General features: G+C 40.2%; 1 protein-coding gene across 7 annotated transcripts in view; it reads left to right on the top strand.

The window, feature by feature from the left end:
• NRXN3 (neurexin 3) overlaps window positions 1-13,226 on the top strand; it is a gene marked incomplete at both ends in the record, with an annotated part of 1,625,679 nt that overhangs the window by 223,778 nt on the left and 1,388,675 nt on the right. The window lies entirely within an intron of this gene.

Genomic DNA, 13,226 nt, shown 5'->3' on the forward strand with positions numbered 1-13,226 from the left:
ATTAAACAGAACAAAAGCAGAGACTTGAAGGCAATAACAAGAGCAAAGATTGAGTTACAAAAACTAAAATATATTTAATTTTCACAGAAGTTTCAAGACTGCACTAGAAGCATTAGGGTAGGGACACAGTCAGTCTCTCTCTCTCTCTCTCTGTGTCTCTCTCATACACACACACACACACACACACACACGAGTCAATATGCTTTCTGATCTTTGAGAATTAGGCTCAACTTAGTTACTGGAATTAGAGATAGGATGCCAATCTTAGTTTTGCTTTCTAACTTGGAGGATATATCTGAGAAGCCAGAATAATGATTAAACATTTTCGATGTTTTATAAAATAGGTGTAATGAGAGTCAAATGTTTATTGGATTTCTGCTCTGTGCTTTTTGCCAGAACTGTGCTGTGGCTGTCAGGGATATAAAAGAACTAGAAGGTGTGGTGTCTGCCCTTGGGAAGTTTACCAGAGAGTTGGAAAGAAAAAAGCGACTTTACATTACACAACTTGAAAACAATACACGCCATTATACACACTTAAGCATTCAGTAGGGCAGTGCAAGAAACAAATAATGACAGGAATCAACAGAAAGGAACGTTATTAATATTGGAGGGGCCGACAAGGAACACTTCATGGAGGAGGCATATAACTGGACTTGGAGGAAAACGCAGGATTTGGCGTCATTTTCTTTTTAGTGTGTAATGGTAATAACTCATTTTTATTATAATCATGATTAGCTGTCTGTCAGCTCACAGACTACAGGATGGAAAAGCACGACAAATCCCCAGGGTAACAATGTTTTAAAGTTCTTTTTTAAAGGAGACAGAAGGAAGAAAGAGAAAGCCTTTCTAAGAGCCTAGGCTTTGGGGAAAAATGTAGGAGGTGCAGAAGAGAATTAGTGGGTAATGCTTATCATTTTGTACAAAGTAACCTTGACACAAATGGGGCAATTTAAAGGCGGATAAGTGACTCCCAGCCCACTCACCGAGGTTGATGGAGGAAATAATCATGGGGTTGATGGCAGATTGGAAAGAGAGTGCCCCGGGTAGCTTTCCCCACCTCCATTATGTGTGTCTCTCATCTAGAGGTAGGGAGCTCATAGCTGAAAGAAATTCAGTGCTTTCTACTTTCAAATCATCTTAGGTAAGTAACTTGATCTAACAACAAATTGGATGCACCTCTTTTCCCTCCTCTCCCAAGCTCTGTGCAGAGATGTGTGTCGTTATACCACTGACATCCAAGAGGCTGAAGTGAACAAAACAGGTTAGAGAAACCGAGATAAGTGTGAATAAGTTTTGGATGACAAAGCAGTGTGTTACAATGGGTGGGTAGGGGTGTGACTATTCCTGTGCTTCATGAGTGAGTAAAGTAGTATTGTTGGTGGTTTTCAAGCATGGCTACCCATTGCAATCACTTGGGGACCTTTAAAAATTACTGATGCCCAGCCCCTCCCTCTGCCCCAGAGATACAGTTGGTCTGAAAAGTGGTCTCGGCACTGGATTTTCTAAAGCTCCCCAGGTCACTCTAAAGTTGAGAACCACTCCTCTAAGTGTTGATGTAAATGAATTGCATCTGGACAGCTTGTTAAACCACAGACTTCTGGGTCTTACCTCCAGAGTTTCTGATTCTGATTAGATCTGGAACGGGACCCAAGCATTTGTAGTTCTAAAATGTCCTCAGGGGACGCTGATGCTGCTGGTCTGGGGACCACACTTGGATAAACACTGAGACAAACTATTGAAGTCAAATCGGTCCAGGTGATGCTAAACATTTCCTAAAGTTTGGCCCTTGAACATACTTGTTAAAATGCAGATTCTGAGTACCTCCCTCTACCCACTGAATTAGAATGTCTGAGAATCTGCAATTTTAAATGAGAACTTCAGGTTTTTATCTTGGATTCTACTACTTGTGAACTACTGTATAGCTTAATAGTTTTGTTTTTGGTTTTTTTTTTGTATCTTGCTTCAAATACTATTTAACTACATAAGTTGAATGTGTGACCCTATAAGGATTTTGGTCATTGTTTTATGCTATTTTTATGGGAAAAACTCTATAGAATGGATTCTATTAGATTCTCTGAGGTATTAATAGATCAAACCTGAAGGAAAAGGCTTTATTATGGGGCTTATGGTACAATAACAGACACACCTGTTCATGTAGTGGTAGCAATCCTAGTTGTACGTGAGATGTTTCAGAAGTAACGTCCTTTTTCTTGGTCCATTTGTCTGTTGATGGGCACCTAGGTTGCTTCCTTATCTTGGCTATTGTAAATAAATACTGCCATGAACATAGAGGTGCATATATCTTTTCAAATTAGTGTTTTCATTTTCTTCAGATAAATACTCAGGAGTGAAATTGCTGGATTGTATGCTACTTCTATTTTTATTTTTATTTTATTGAGGAAGCTCCATACTGTCTTCCATGGAAAACAGTGGTTACATCAGTTTACATTCCTACCAACATTCACAAGGGTTCCTTTTTCTCCACATCCTTGCTAACACTTGCTATTTGCAGAAGTGGCTTTTAAAACCATGCTTTGCAAATTCAACATAATTAGGTAATTGTACTCAACACAGGTATTGTAAAGGTTTGAGGAGCATCTTTCAAATGTTATAAGATATTAGAATTACCAGCAGTACTTGTTAAGAGTCTCAAGTCACAGTTCCAAAGAGTCTCTTTTTTTTTTTAATTACAACATAAATGCTTTAATTTTTCAGATATAAAATGTAAATTGCTTCCCTGGGAATCAGAGGTGAGATTAAGTATTGCATATTGCTAAAATATTGTGTTGTATCAGGAATGTTTAATAATGGCGAATAGTAGTTATTTATTTAGCCCTTTTTTTTTGGTGGGGTGGGACTTCTTTTTTGGTTTTTTTTTTTTTAAACATCATTATTGGAGTAAAATTGCTTTACAATGGTGTGTTAGTTTCTGCTTTATAATAAATTAATCATATATATACATATATCCCCATATCTCTTCCCTCTTGCGTCTCCCTCACTCCCACCCTCCCTATCCCACTCCTCTAGGTGTTCACAAAGCACCGAGCTGATCTCCCTATGCTATGAGGCTGCTTCCCAATAACTATCTATTTTACGTTTGGTAGTGTATATATGTCCATGCCACGCTCTCACTTTGTGCCAGCTTCCCCTTCCCCCTCTCCATATCCTCAAGTCCATTCTCTAGTAGGTCTGTGTCTTTATTCCTGTCTTGCCCCTAGGTTCTTCGTGAACCTTTTTTTTTTTTTTAGATTCCATATATATGTGTTAGCATATGGTATTTGATTTCCTCTTTCTGACTTACTTCACTCTGTATGACAGACTCTAGGTCCATCCACCTCACTAAAAATAACTCAATTTCGTTTCTTTTTATTCCATTGTATATATGTGCCACAACTTCTTTATCCATTCATCTGTTGATGGAAACTTAGGTTGCTTCCATGTCCTGGCTATTGTAAACAGAGCTGCAATAAACATTTTGGTACATGACTCTTTTTTTTTTTTTTTTTTTTTTGCGGTACGCAGGCCTCTCACTGTTGTGGCCTCTCCCATTGCAGAGCACAGGTTCCGGACACGCAGGCTCAGCAGCCATGGCTCACGGGCCCAGCCGCTCCACGGCATGTGGGATCTTCCTGGACCGGGGCACGAACCTGTGTCCCCTGCATTGGCAGGCGGACTCTGAACCACTGTGCCACCAGGGAAGCCCCATGACTCTTTTTGAATTATGGTTTTCTCAGGGTATATGCCCAGTAGTGGGATTGCTGGGTCGTATGGTAGTTCTATTTTTAGTTTTTTAAGGAACCTCCATACTGTTCTTCATAGTGGCTGTATCAATTTACATTCCCACCAACAGTGCAAGAGGGTTCCCTGTTCTCCACACCCTCTCCAGCATTTATTGTTTGTAGATTTTTTGATGATGGCCATTCTGACTGGTGTGAGATGATATCTCACTGTAGTTTTGATTTGCATTTCTCTAATGATTAATGATGTTGAGCATTCTTTCATATGTTTGTTGGCAATTTGTATATCTTCTTTAGATAAATGTCTATTTAGGTCTTCTGCCCATTTTTGGATTGGGTTGTTTGTTTTTTTGATACTGAGCTACATGATCTGCTTGTAAATTTTGGAGATTAATCCTTTGTCAGTTGCTTCATTTGCAAATATTTTCTCCCATTCTGAGGGTTGTCTTTTCGTCCTGTTTATGGTTTCCTTTGCTGTGCAAAAGCTTTTAAGTTTCATTAGGTCCCATTTGTTTATTTTTGTTTTTATTTCCATTTCTCTAGGAGGTGGGTCAAAAAGGATCTTTCTGTGATTTATGTCATAGAATGTTCTGCCTATGTTTTCCTCTAAGAGTTTGATAATGTCTGGCCTTACATTTAGGTCTTTAATCCATTTTGATTTTATTTTTGTGTATGGTGTTAGGGAGTGTTCTAATTTCATTCTTTTACATGTACCTGTCCAGTTTTCCCAGCACCACTTATTGAAGAGGCTGTCTTTTCTCCACTGTATATTCTTGCCTCCTTTATCAAAGATAAGGTGACCATATGTGTGTGGTTTTATATCTGGGCTTTCTATCCTGTTCCATTGATCTATATTTCTGTTTTTGTGCCGGTACCATACTGTCTTGATGACTGTAGCTTTGTAGTTTAGTCTGAAGTCAGGGAGCCTGATTCCTCCAGCTCCGTTTTTCTTTCTCAAGATTGCTTTTGCTATTCGGGGTCTTTTGTGTTTCCATACAAATTGTGATTTTTTTTTGTTCTAGTTCTGTGAAAAATGCCAGTGGTAGTTTGATCGGGATTGCATTGAACCCGTAGATTACTTTGGGTAGTAGAGTCATTTTCACAATGTTGATTCTTCCAATCCAAGAACATGGTATATCTCTCCATTTATTTGTATCATCTTTAATTTCTTTCATCAGTGTCTTACAATTTTCTGCATACAGTTCTTTTGTCTCCTTAGATAGGTTTATTCCTAGATATTTTATTCTTTTTGTTGCAGTGGTAAATGGGAGTGTTTTCTTAATTTCACTTTCAGATTTTTCATCATTAGTGTATAAGAATGCAAGAGATTTCTGTGCATTAATTTTGTATCCTGCTACTTTACCAAATTCATTGATTAGATCTAGTAGTTTTCTGGTAGCATCTTTAGGGTTCTCTAAGTATAGTATCATAACATCTGCAAACAGTGACAGCTTTACTTCTTCTTTTCTGATTTGGATTCCTTTTATTTCTTATTCTTCTCTGATTGCTGTGGCTAAAACTTCCAAAACTAGGTTAAGAGTGATGAGAGTGGGCAGCCTTGTCTTGTTCCTGATCTTAGTGGAAATGGTTTCAGTTTTTCACCATTGAGGATGATGTTGGCTGTGGGGGTGTCATATATGGCCTTTGTTATGGTGAGGAAAGTTCCCTCTATGCCTACTTTCTTGAGGGTTTTTATCATAAATGGGTGTTGAATTTTGTTGAAAGCTCTCTCTGCAGCTATTGAGATGATCATATGGTTTTTCTCCTTCAATTTGTTAATATGGTGTATCACGTTGATTGATTTGCATACATTGAAGAATCCTTCAATTCCTGGGATAAACCACACTTGATTATACTGTGTGATCCTGTTGGATTCTGTTTGCTAGTATTTTGTTGAGGATTTTTGCATCTATGTTCATCAGTGATATTGGCCTGTAGTTTTCTTTCTTTGTGACATCTTTGTTTGGTTTTGGTATCAGAGTGATGGTGGCCTCATAGAATGAGTTTTGGTGTGTTCCTCCCTCTGCTATATTTTGGAAGAGTTGAGAAGGATAGGTGTTAGCTGTTCTCTAAATGTTGGATAAAATTCGCCTATGAAACCATCTGGTCCTGGGCTTTTGTTTGTTGGAAGATTTTTAATCACAGGTTCAATTTCAGTGCTTGGGATTGGTCTGTTCATATTTTCTGTTGCTTCCTGGTTCAGTCTTGGAAGGTTGTGCATTTCTAAGAATTTGTCCATCTCTTCCAGGTTGTCCATTTTATTGGCATAGAGTTGCTTGTAGTAATCTCTCATGATCCTTTGTATTTCTGCAGTGTCAGTTGTTACTCCTCCTTTTTCATTTCTAATTCTATTGATCTGAGTCTTCTCCCTTTTTTTCTTGATGAGTCTGGCTAAAGGTTTATCAATTTTGTTTATCTTCTCAAAGAACCAGCTTATAGTTTTATTCATCTTTGCTATCGTTTCCTTCATTTCTTTCTCATTTATTTCTGATCTGATCTTTATGATTTCTTTCCTTCTGCTAGCTATGGGGTTTTTTTGTTCTTCTTTCTCTAATTGTTTTAGATGTAACGTTAGGTTGTTTATTTGAGTTGTTTCTTGTTTCTTAAGGTAGGATTTTATTGCTATAAACTTCCGTCTTAGAACTGCTTTTGCTGCATCCCATAGGTTTTGGGTCATCGTGTTTTCATTGTCATTTGTTTGTAGGTAGTTTTGATTTCCTCTTTGATTTCTTCAGTGATCTCTTGGTTATTAAGTATTGTATTGTTTGGCCTCCATGTGTTTGTATTTTTTACACATTTTTTCCTATAATTGATATCTAGTCTCATAGTGTTGTGGTCAGAAAAGATACTTGATACGATTTCAATTTTCTTAAATTTACCAAGACTTGATTTGTGACACAAGATATGATCTATTCTGGAGAATGTTCCAGGAGCACTTGAGAAGCATGTGTATTCTGTTGTTTTGGGATGGAATGTCCTATAAATATCAATTAAGTCCATCTTGTTTAATGTATCATTTAAAGCTTGTGTTTCCTTATTTATTTTCATTTTGGATGACCTGTCCATTGGTGAAAGTGGGGTGTTAATGTCCCCTACTATGATTGTGTTACTGTCGGTTTCCCCTTTTATGGCTGTTAGTATTTGCCTTATGTATTGAGGTGCTCCTATGTTGGATACATAAATATTTACAATTGTTATATCTTCTTCTTGAATTGATCCCTTCATCATTATGTAGTGTTCTTCTTTGTCTCTTGTAATAGTCTTTGTTTTAAAGTCTATTTGTCTGATATGAGAATTGCTACTCCAGCTTTCTTTTGATTTCCATTTGCATGGAATATCTTTTTCCACCCCCTCACTTTCAGTCTGTGTCCCTAGGTCTGAAGTGGGTCTCTTGTAGATAGCATATATATGGGTCCTATTTTTGTATCCATTCAGCCAGTCTATGTATTTTGATTGGAGCATTTAATCCATTTACATTTAAGGTAATTATTGATATGTATGCTCCTATTAGCATTTTCTTAATTGTTTTGGGTTTGTTATTGTAGGTCTTTTCCTTCTCTTGTGTTTCCTGCCTAGAGAAGTTCCTTTAGCATTTGTTGTAAAGCTGGTTTGGTGGTGCTGAACTCTTAGCTTTTGCTTATCTGTAAAACTTTTAATTTCTCTGTCAAATCTGAATGAGTTCCTTGCTGGGTAGAGTAATCTTGGTTGCAGGTTTTTTTCCTTCATCACTTTAAATATGTCCTGCCAGTCCCTTCTGGCTTGCAGAGTTTCAGCTGAAAGATCAGCTGTTAACCTTATGGGGATTTCATTGTGTGTTATTTGTTGTTTTTCCCTTGCTGCTTTTAATATTTTTCCTTTGTATTTAATTTTTGATAGTTTGATTAGTATGTGTCTTGGCGTGTTTCTCCTTGGATTTATCCTGTATGGGACTCTCTGTGCTTCCTGGACTTGATTAACTCTTTCCTTTCCCATATTAGGGAAGTTTTCAACTATAATCTCTTCAAATATTTTCTCAGTCCCTCTCTTTTTCTCTTCTTCTTCTGGGACCCCTATAATTCGAATGTTGTTGCATTTCATGTTGTCCCAGAGGTCTCTGAGACTGTCCTCAATTCTTTTCATTCTTTTTTCTTTATTCTGCTCTGCAGTAGTTATTTCCTCCAGGTCACTTATCTTTTCTTCTGCCTCAGTTATTCTGCTATTGATCCCTTCTAGAGAATTTTTAATTTCATTTATTTTTTGTTCATGATTGCTTGTGTTGTTCATGATTGTTTGTTTGCTCTTTAGTTCTTCTAGGTCCTTGTTAAACGTTTCTTGTATTTTCTCCATTCTATTTCCACAGTTTTGGATATCTTTACTATCATTATTCTGAATTCTTTTTCAGGTAGACTGCCTATTTCCTCTTCATTTGTTAGGTCTGGTGGGTTTTTGCCTTGCTCCTTCATCTGCTGTGAGTTTCTTTGTCTTCTTATTTTGCTTAACTTACTGTGTTTGGGGTCTCCTTTTCGCAGTCTGCAGGTTTGTAGTTCCCATTGTTTTTGGTGTCTGACCCCAGTGTCTAAGGTTGGTTCAGTGGGTTGTGTAGGCTTCCTGGTGGAGGGGACTAGTGCCTGTGTTCTGGTGGGTGAGGCTGGATCTTGTCTTTCTGGTGGGCAGTTGCACGTCCGGTGGTGTGTTTTGGGGTGTCTGTGGGCTTATTATGATTTTAGGCAGCCTCTCTGCTAATGGATGGGGTTGTGTTCCTGTCTTGCTAGTTGGTTGGCATAGGGTGTCCAGGACTGTAGCTAGCTGGTCGTTGAGTGAAGCTGGGTCTTGGCCTTGAGATGGAGATCTCTGAGAGAATTTTGCCATTTGATATTACATGGAGCTGGCAGGTCTCTTGTGGACCAGTGTCCTGAACTTGGCTCTCCCACCTCAGAGGCACAGCCCTGATGACTGGCTGGAGCACCAAGAGCCTGTCACCCACACAGCTCAGAATAAAAGGGAGAAAAGAAAGAAAGAAAGAAAAAAGAAAAGAAAGAGAGAGAGAGAGAGAGAGAGAGAGAGAGAGAGAGAGAGAGAGAGAAAGGAAGGAAGGAAGAAAGAAAGATAAAATAAAATAAAGTTATTAAAATAAAAAATAATTATTAAAAAGTTTTTTAAAGAAAAAAAGAAGAGAGCAACCAAACCAAAAAATAGATCCACCAATGATAACAAGTGGTAAAAACTATACTCAAAAAAAAAAAAAAGAAAACCAGACAGAACCGTAGGACAAATGGTAAAAGCAAAGCTATACAGACAAAATCACACACAGAACCATACACATACACACTCACAAAAAGAGAAAAAGGGAAAAAATATATATATATCTCGTTGCTCCCAAAGTCCACCTCCTTAATTTCGGATGATTCGTTGTCTATTCAGGTTTTCCACAGATGCAGGGTACATCAAGTTGATTGTGGAGATTTAATCCACTGCTCCTGAGGCTGCTGGGAGAGATGTCCCTTTCTCTTCTTTGTTCGCACAGCTTCCGGGGTTCTTTGGATCTGGCCGCACCTCTGCATGTAGGTCGCCTGAGGGCGTCTGTTCTTCGCTCAGACAGGACAGGATTAAAGGAGCAGCTGCTTCGGGGGCTCTGGCTCACTCAGGCCGGGGGGAGGGAGGGGTACGGATGCGGGGTGAGCCTACAGTGGCCGGCATGATGTTGCACCAGCCTGAGGCACGCCGTGCGCTCTGCAGGGGAAGCCGTCCCTGGATCCTGGGACCCGGGCAGTGGCGGGCTGCACAGGCTCCCTGGAAAGGGGGCATGGACAGTGACCTGCGCTCGCACACAGGCTTCTTGGTGGCAGCAGCAGCAGCCCCAGCGTCCCATGCCCGTCTCTGGGGTCTGTGCTTTTAGCCGCGGCTCACGCCCGTCTCTGGAGCTCCTTTAAGCAGCGCTCTTAATCCCCTCTCCTTGCACACCAGGAAACAAACAGGGAAGAAAAAGTCTCTTGCCTCTTAGGCAGCTCCAGACTTTTTCCCGGACTCCCTCCTGGCTAGCCGTGGCACACTAACCCCTTCAGGCTGTGTTCACGCCGCCAACCCCAGTCGTCTCCCTGCGATCCGACCTCCGAAGCCCGAGCCTCAGCTCCCAGCCCCGCCTGCCCCGGCGGGTGAGCAGACAAGCCTCTTGGGCTGGTGAGTGCTGGTCGGCACCGATCCTCTGTGCGGGAATCTCTCTGCTTTGCCCTCAGCACCCCTGTTGCTGTGCTCTCCTCCGCGGCTCCGCCACCGCAGTCTCCGCCCACGAAGGGGCTCCTAGTGTGTGGAAACCTTTCCTCCTTCACGTCTCCCTCCCACTGGTGCAGGTCCCGTCCCTATCTGTTTGTCTCTGTTTTTTCTTTTTTCTTTTTTCTTTTGCCTTACCCAGGAACGTGGGGAGTTTCCTGCCTTTTGGGAGATCTGAGGTCTTCTGCCAGCGTTCAGTAGGTGTTCTGTAGGAGTTGTTCCACGTGTAGATGTATTTCTGATGTATTTGTGGGGAGGAAGGTGATCTCCGCGTTTTACTCTTCCTCCATCTTGAAGCTCCTCTCCCAAAGAGTCTTAATCCTGGGTGGCATCTAGGAATCTCTAACAAAAATAAGTGATTCTCTTACAGTGGGTCTAAGAAACTCATTTTAAGTAATAGTGGATTAGGGACTATGAAGGAGAAAAATTGTTTTCATAGTTGATCTGAGTTGCTGTTAAAGAATTTGCTATATATTGACTTCTTTTTAAAGTCAGTGTCCTGTTAGCTAAAATGTTAAAGTTCAGCATATATATTTTAGGTGTGTAATATTATTCCCCTGCTTGTTTTTTTACTTTCATTTAGGTGTTGTATGGCTTTGCTTTTATTTTGCTCGCTTTCCTATTCTATTCCTCCTTTTATAGAGGAAATGGTTCAAATGAGGACCATGTCGAATTTTCATTTGGATGGATTTTCTTCCCCTTTATCTCCCTGTCTTCATCTACCCCTCCCCCCTTTTTCCTTATTGTTCTCTCTCTCCTCTTGCCCACCCTTCCTGGCACGAGTCCATGTTCCATCTTCAGTCTGGGCTGTCTTTCTTCTGTGACCTCTCTTTGTGGCCATTTCAGTGGGCAGGAAAGGAAGGAAAGTCACTGGAGACCTGTCAATCAATGGTCTCTCCCCAGTAGTGGGTGGGCGTGGCAGAAGGTGAGGAGACCGGAAGGAAACTTCACAGCGTTTCCATGACAGTTTGATTAGTGAGTATGGGGTTAATAGAACCAAATAAAATGATTTTTTCACCAAAACTTAGGGTTCATGGGTGAGAGGGAGACGGGTGCAGGGGTGTGTGTGAGAGGAAATTATACAACAATCAACATTTTGTCAGTGACTGAGGAAAACGTGTGCAAAATGAATCTTAACTGATTTCAATATGGTCAGCAAGTCCTACCAAGTTAACTCTCAAGTGCTTTAGATCACTGTGGATATGATGGGAGTATTTCTTTTTCTTTCATGTTTCAGAGTTCCTTTACCCCCACCTACTAAAATATTAGCTTTCACAGAAGAATCATCTCCCAGTCAGAAGCAAGGAAGGACCCGTTAGAGGAGGGGCTTTTATTGATTGAGCTGATGGTTGAGGTGGGGCAACAAGGTCCGTTGTGGTTGGCTCATCAGTTGTCATGGAAACACACCATAGTGGTTGAACCCAGGCACAGTCTAAGGGTTTTGGTCATCAGAATGGATGACCACAAAGTGTTTTCAATTGCACAGATAAGAGGAGCGGTGGTATGTATTCTTTCCACTTTTCCTCTTTCACTCTGGGTTGCCTGTAGCCTGTAATAAGAGGTTTAGAGCTTAGTTAGTTAAAGCTGTTCTATCTTTCTATTTTTTGCTTTCCTTCTTGAGGCAAGTGCCAAAGTGGAACTGCCAAATCTGAACTAGGACAAAAGGCAGAGGGTGGACACAAACAGGTTCTGCATGAGTCCCTATTGGGGGGTGGGGAAGAGAGATTCTCAAAGACTAAGATTTGTTATTTTGTTGAAATGCATGCATGCGCGTGCACACACACAAGCACCCACACGCACTCCACAAAGAAGAGAGAGAGAGCAATATAGAGAATGAACTGTAATGATCAGTTTTAAGGTAGATGAAGAGAAGAGTGAGCATGACAGCTAGAGAAGGGACAATTTGAGGGAGAGAAAATAGAGTCACGCAGGGAAAGTCACCTTCAAGGTGTCTGTCTTCATAGCAAGAAGAATACTGGAGGTTTTTCTACGGAGGAAAACTGTAGAAATGCTCAGTTTAGGTTACTGCCCCCAACAGAAAGGGGGTTTCTTCCTAGAACCTTCGAAGACATCTGACATTTTACTTATCCTGCTCCTGGACTCAAGACTCTTACTTTTCTATTATAGCATTTTTTCAGGAAATATCTGTTTCTTGAGGTTTCCTTTACTTTTTAAGGTGTCTCACCCACCCTTTTTCCCCCAGAGCCTGAATCACTTGAGTAAGATATATTATCTTTGTAAACAAGGTGATAAAGCGATTCCTTATATCAAGTTTTCAACCAAAGGTTAAGCCCCATGAAACAAGGAAACCACATATTTTTAAATCCTAATAAAATTTTTTGAGTTTTGACCAAAGTTATTTCATTTCCCACAAATGCAAAACTTTGGATATATTTATATCAGCGGACTACTGTTTTTTCCCCAAACTCCAAAGTTCAAATAACTGGTATATTCTTATTAATTGGTATTTCCATTTTATAGATCAGGAAACCCTATTAAAGTTGTTGTTTTAAAGTTACTGTGTATGCTGTGTCTAACTAAGTGTTATTTATATACCTGCTTATCATTACCTTGTTCTGTCTGATTGAGGCAGAGAGTGAAGCTTCTAATTCTTGGCTCTCCTATATACCCAGGGCTATGCCTGTCTCGTAACAGAGGCTTGATAAATGTTGTCAAACTAGATCATTTGTTTTGAGTTCACAGAAGGAGACAGTGAAATAGCTGGAGCTAGACCTTCCCCTCTTTCCCAAGCTTCTCGACTTGCAATCAGGAGTGGCAGTGTTGGGCACACTGTAAGCCCTCAGTGAATACCTGTCAATGGTTTGAGGGATGAACTGACTCCAGACCCTATTATATTCTTTAGTACTCATCCCATATGCTTCAACAAGGACTTTAGACCTTCCTGATTTGATTAGTCATATTTTGACAAAAAGAGTAGATAACATGACTACAGACATAGTGACCTTCTGGATTTGTTTCTGTGGATAACCTTGAGATAAGTGAATGAAGTTTCTTAACTGTTTAAAGAGACGTGTTAGAGTGACAGGCTTCATAGTTAGTATTGCCCCTTCACTCCTTTTAATGTCATTTCTCATGCCTTGCATTGGTTTCTAATCAATCTAGACTGTTACTCTGAGTTAGACGTTACCTTACTCCCCCGTTTTTTTTTTTTAGGCCATTTTGGGTCTTTGTTCTTCTTCGATACGTTCTGTTACCACTCACTTCCCTGCATCCACCCCCACC

Source organism: Mesoplodon mirus (assembly GCF_964341445.2).
Source record: "Mesoplodon mirus genome assembly, chromosome: 4".
NCBI lineage: Eukaryota > Metazoa > Chordata > Mammalia > Artiodactyla > Ziphiidae > Mesoplodon > Mesoplodon mirus.